The sequence below is a fragment of the Ascaphus truei genome, chromosome 3, assembly GCF_040206685.1.
Source record: "Ascaphus truei isolate aAscTru1 chromosome 3, aAscTru1.hap1, whole genome shotgun sequence".
In the NCBI taxonomy this organism is placed as follows: domain Eukaryota; kingdom Metazoa; phylum Chordata; class Amphibia; order Anura; family Ascaphidae; genus Ascaphus; species Ascaphus truei.
The window spans coordinates 382,468,263-382,474,508 of NC_134485.1; the positions used below are offsets into that span (position 1 = coordinate 382,468,263).

The following is a 6,246-nucleotide window of genomic DNA, read 5'->3' on the forward strand; positions in this document are numbered from 1 at the left end:
ACCAATATGACAATGTTGGTAATATTTTTGCAATATAAATCACGTCACTTCATCATTATCATGATGATAATTATCAAGTATTCTCACAATTGTAACGTCAATCACGTGCACATTAGCATAGACACACTTTTTAAGACAACTGTTTGTGTCTGTATCAATTTGTGTAGGATCCATGTATAACACCGACAAATGATAACACCAGCTTTATTATGGTAGCTTATATCATCATATTGACTATACTATGTATTTTTAGAACGTTTAATAAACACAGTAAACTATAGTTAGTTAGGTTAATGAAATATACACAGAAACGTACTTCATTACATGATGTTGATGTCATATTCAGAACATCATGCATTGTAGGGGACCACAACATCTGGCCAATAACATTATTTGCTACAGTCCCAAACCATTTTATCAACATACCCATGTAACAAGAGATTTTTAACAATAAATGGCTAGTTGGTTGTAAGTGTCCTTTACATTGGGAGAAGGAGTGGCTCAGTGAGTAAAGACACACACTGGCACTGAGAGTTTGAAGCAGGGGAGTCTGGTTCAATTCCTGGTGTCGGCTCCTTGTGACCTTGGGCAAGTCACTTTATCTCCCTGTGCCTCAGGCGGCAAAAAATAAATTGTAAGTTCCATGGGCCAGGGACCTCAGCCTGAAAAATGTGTCTGTAAAGCGCTGTGTACAACTAGCAGCGCTATACATGAACATGCTCATATTATAATTATTATTATTATTATTATTCTTATTATTATTGTTACATAGTTTCGACAGTCATACTTTCCATTACACAATAGAATACACAAATGTGTTAGCAGAGTGGGAATGGTTGTTATATATAAAACACACCATGCCATAAAATGATAGTAGTCATTAAAGAACACTCAATAAAAATTCATGAGGCACTATTTTGCAACATCATTATGTTAATTAAGTGCTTATGCAATATAGGCATAAGGGTATCACATTTGTAATTGTTTGTTAATAAGCGCTGCAAGCAATATAAAATTAGTTCCATATGTAGTATAGTAGTCGGTGGCTCCTCCTCACAATCATCTCATATAAAGGTAGACTCTTCTGAAATCATACATTGATCCGATTGTATCTTCCCCGACATCTCTGAAATACAGCAAACACATGATAGTCAAATATGGCACCTTACTATATATGTATCCGTGACAACGCGTTACACAGCTCTATATGATTGTGTACATACACACGTCACTCACTTATATGTTAGAAGTACAAGTGTACATCAGTATGTAATGTTTCTTTAAATTTGTAGCAGGCATAACTATGTATATGATGTGAACGTTGCCTGTATACTGAAAAATGTGCGCGCACATCTTAGTGTGCGCACGCACTTCACGCTTGGCTGCACTAACTGTTAGCGCATGCGCAAAACAAAGCGTACGTTGTGCGTTCAATACATCTTGAAAATACCATTAAACATAAAATCTTTATTTCAAATACAATGAATACAAAACTACATTCGTTCTAAACGAGTACATCTGTATTCTTTTTAAACAGACGTGTTTGGACAGAAAGGACGGCCGATAACACAATGCGCAAATGCAATACGTGTGACGTCATGTTAAACCAGCGTGAAACGCACGCTAACACTCCTCCCACTCAATTAACATTCGGCTAATGCCCAGTTGACGCCTACAAACACTGAGCCGCACACATGACACACTGCAGTTACCGTTACTATAACAAAACATGACAGCCAATAGGCTTTGAGGCGCGCACGTCGCTTGGGGGCGGGACTTACATCCGTAATCCTTTTTAAGGACGCCTTGGGCCATGACAAGGGTCCCACGTCATACGTGGTGGACCCGCTTTTAAATGTTGTAGATGTAGCATGATAACAAAACAGGTATGTGTTAGAGTTATGGTAAAATGTTGCTAATATGTTTAAAGTGATAGGAAAGTACGTATATTTATTCCGTCAGCAATGTGTACTACTCTTTCAGGTTCTACTATATTGTATTCGGAAACAATTTCTTTGTGATCGCTACATGTTATGCAGTCTGCAATGTTACGCTGTATCCACGCATTGAAAGGGAAAATGGTGGTTACAAAAAAAAAAACATTTAAACGCAGAGTCAACTCATAACGGTTGTTATATTTACCATTCTTCTAGAATTAACTCTTCGTCTGGCTGCAACTGGTCGCTCCAGAAATGCAAGGCTTTTTCATCCACGCTTGACCCACCCGCTGAATCCAGTATGACACACATCTCCTCCATGAAGCGCTCATAGGAATCGCCACTGCTTTCTTCAAACAATTGGTCGGGAGGTAGGTTCATTTCTTCGGGTACCCATTCCAATGCATTTTCAGCTGAAAGGCTTGGTACATAATCATAGTAGTTTTGTTGTTGTACAATGTGGGTTTCAGGAATGGAGGGTGCAGATATTGCAGCAGGTATCGATTCACACGGAACAGTAGTAGCGGATCCATTGCTATTGGCATTAGGAATAAATATGCCTTTAACCACAATATATGTGCCCTCTTTCACGGTGAAATGTTTTTCTTTGGCAATCTTCCAGAAACCATAGTTGTCTTCTAGCTTATCCTGCACACGTTCAAAAAAGTCATTAGTTGATAAAGTGAATCTTATTGAGGAATTAAAATTGCGCGCATGCCGACGGTCTTGGTAATAAGGATATTTTGCTCGAATCAAATCATAGATTTGGCGTGTGCTCGCTTGGTGTCAAAATAGCTTCTGACACCATGTATTTATAGCCTAAATTCGGATTCATATTTTTCACGAATTCATCAGCCATTGCAAATTAGCGAAAAATATGTGTGCAGGTATCTGTTCTTTGCTCATCAAAATGAAACTGCTCAATGGCTAACAAATTGCTGTGTTTCCTTTTCAAGGTCAACAAAACTATAAACTGTAACTCCTTATTTCAAACGCCAATTGGATTTGTAGTTTTAATTGCTTGAACATTTGTGGTTTGTGATAGCCGCATGTGGGACAAACATGTATCCTTTTTTTATCTCGTTTCTGAAAACATTCCTACACTTTTAATTCAGTAACATTGAGTTTTCTTGAAAAATAACAAAGAGCACTGTGTGAAAATAGTGCTTAGACAGCCATATCAGTAAATACACACACCTGCAAAATGAAATGTTTTTTTCCCACATACATTTCTGTGTGTATTTGAAAGTCTGGTTAACTCCCTGTCTGCATGAGTTTAAATACGTGTGTATCTATATATATATATAAATATATCTCTCTCATAAATATATATATATAAAGTGTATATTGTACTATATGTATATTGTGTGTGTGTATGTGTGTGTGTGTTTATATATATATATATATATATATATATAAAAAAAAAATTTTTTATATTGCAGGAGTACACACAACATATTGATGGCAGTAAGTAGGCCTTGTATGAAACCTATTTAAATGGTGATAAACATGAGTGAATTAAGTAATAAACATTTGTTTGCGCACAATGTTAGAGGCTCACACTTAGTATAGTTCTCAAACATTAGGCCTATATTATTTAAATACTGTGTTTTCACAAGGAAGCATGAAGTGTATGTTTTTTGTAAATACATCTATACCAGTTTAGATAGTACTATATATACATACACACACACACACACACACACACACACACACACACAGTGTGTGTCTGTGTGTGTGTGTGTGTGTGTGTGTGCATATATGCATACATACTACATATATATTAGTATAAATTCAGAGACGTTCTTGAAACAAGAACACATAAATGATTAAAGGACAACATTACAATGGCCAGCAAAGGTAAGTAATATTTAACACAAAATCCTGCTGTACACGTACAAGAAAGATGTTTGCAGTTAAATAGGTGCTTTTATAATTGCATGTGAATAATATGCACATGCAATGATTACATCAAGTAACACACCCAAATGCAATGTTTTGCTGCAAAGTCAATGGCAGCTTCTCTAAACTTAGCAACTGGCTCCTGGTGGACCATTACTGAACAGACGATTAAAACATAAATATTTATAACACTATTCATTAATTAGGAGTGTTAACATTTCCAAAACTTCACGTGTACAAGAACATATTTGAAAGTTTGGAAACAACACAGTCTTCAGCATACATACAATATTAATTAGATAATCTGAAGTCAACAAAACAAGGCCAAAGACATATTTTGTGAATTAAAAAATTTATTTTTTTTGTTCCTTTTGAGAGCGAGTAACAGGCCTGCTTGTTGTCTCTTGAATTTTCCTTTTTCGTTTGCCACCAACTTTAGCCACAACAGAGCCACTTTGAGTGGCCTCTGGCACTTTACGGGCAGGGCTTGTGGCCAGTGACTCACCTACAGGGCTTTTGGGCAGTGATTCACTTACAGGGCTTTTGGGCAGTGATTCACCTACAGGGCTTTTGGGCAGTGATTCACTTACAGGGCTTTTGGGCAGTGATTCACCTACAGGGCTTGTGGCCAGTGACTCACCGACAGGGCTTGTGCCCACTGACACATGTGAGCAAGTTGGTAGACACTGCACAAGTGATGGTTGGTCTGTTTCATGTGTGTCTTTTGTTGTTTTTGACCAAAAACTGGTCAGTAGTAACTGCTTGTGTTTTCTTTTTGTGGCCTCCTTTGTAGGTGTCAGCTGCTGAATTTGTACAGATGGCAGCGGTAGGATGTCGTCAGGAACCTGCACAGCAATGTCTGCTACTTGACCGGTAACATTCGGGCCTGGTGAATGAATATCAGAAGCATGTGGTGAAAACTGACCTGCATGAACAGATCCTGCCTGTGAGGTGTTCAAGTTGAATTGTGGTACATTAGTCATTCTCAAGTAATTAGCTTGTGTTTGCTGAACAACTAATGCTTCGAATGAGGTGTTGATTTTTTGCAACTGTTTAGGCACTTCAATGAAGACTCTGTGGAGATGTGCCAATTGTGAAACTGTTTCTTCCTGCAGTGCAATCATCCTTTCCAGCACTGTCATCAGGTCAGAATGGCGACGATTTTCTGCTTCCACAATTTTTCCCTCAGAAGCTACAATTGCATCGTATGTGGTATTTGCTGGACGATTTGGCGGTAAAACAGTTTCAATTGGAACCTCTTCATGGTCACTTGCTTGTATTTGTGTGTCTATGGCGGCGGCGGCATCATCATCATCATCATCATCATCATAATAATCATCTTCATCATGTTCTACAAATAAATGTACACATTATTAAATGGCATGTTAATCTCTGCTGTGTTACTATGTAATTCTACTGTGTCATAAGTAACAACTAACATGTTTCCATACGTTTTATAACCTCACATTAAAAACTACCTTGACTTAAGAATAATGTTTGGACTCAGTATGAAATATGAGTGAATGAAAACTTGCTGTAAACTCACAACTCCTACATGATAGTTAACATCACTAACACAATACATGTTGCCTTACACTTCATTTTCACTGACACTAAGTAATCCTATTTAAAGAACATGTGCAAAACAAATAATGAACATGACAACATAACATATAGAAGAGCACATATTATATGGCCACCAACTGATACACTCACCTTCTAGGTGTGTTGAGCTGGCTGACCCAGGTGAAGACACTTGTTCCGTCTCAGGTGACACATGTCCTTCATGGGCAACTATATATAACAATAACATAAGTTTTACATTTACATGTGTAAATATTGAACAAACAGTTATTGTATGTTCTGTATTTATGAGTACCTAACAGCATCAGTTCCTTAACCCAAAATGTGTGTGTGAAAGTGAACATAAATAGTTGTAATAACAATGTACATGCCTGTGTACTTAGAACTTTTGAGTTCCCTAACATAAAACATACTATGTTTCTGCAGTAATGTGTGAGGATAAATAGATTAAATTTGTACATAAAAATCATATGTTGTGTAGTGATATCAGTATCATAATGTACATAACTATCATGAGATGACCATTCACAATGGTTATCATGAAGGTGGTCATATTGCAAAAAGTGTTGTTTTTGGTAGAGGATATGTGTGGTACATTAATATAAGATGTGGCACACCTGAATGTGGCTGTGACTCAACAAGACAACACATGCAGTGTGTGATAATGTGTCGTTGATAGTAGTTCAACTATAGATATGAGTGAACTAATGTGTGACGTACGCTTTGATAAGTAATGAGTTGTTGGGGCATTTAGTAGCTAAAGTGAAGCTTTCAAATGAGTGTGATTAACTTCAGTTTTGCTATTCAGGTTGTAAGAACGGTA

General features: G+C 37.2%; 1 long non-coding RNA gene across 1 annotated transcript; it reads left to right on the forward strand.

The window, feature by feature from the left end:
- Positions 1 to 1,583: 1,583 nt before the first annotated feature.
- On the forward strand, positions 1,584 to 5,580 carry LOC142491163 (uncharacterized). Its single transcript, XR_012800319.1, has 3 exons — positions 1,584 to 2,308; positions 4,633 to 4,809; positions 4,955 to 5,580. It is a non-coding gene; the product is annotated as an uncharacterized LOC142491163 (long non-coding RNA).
- The last annotated feature ends 666 nt before the right edge of the window (positions 5,581 to 6,246 follow it).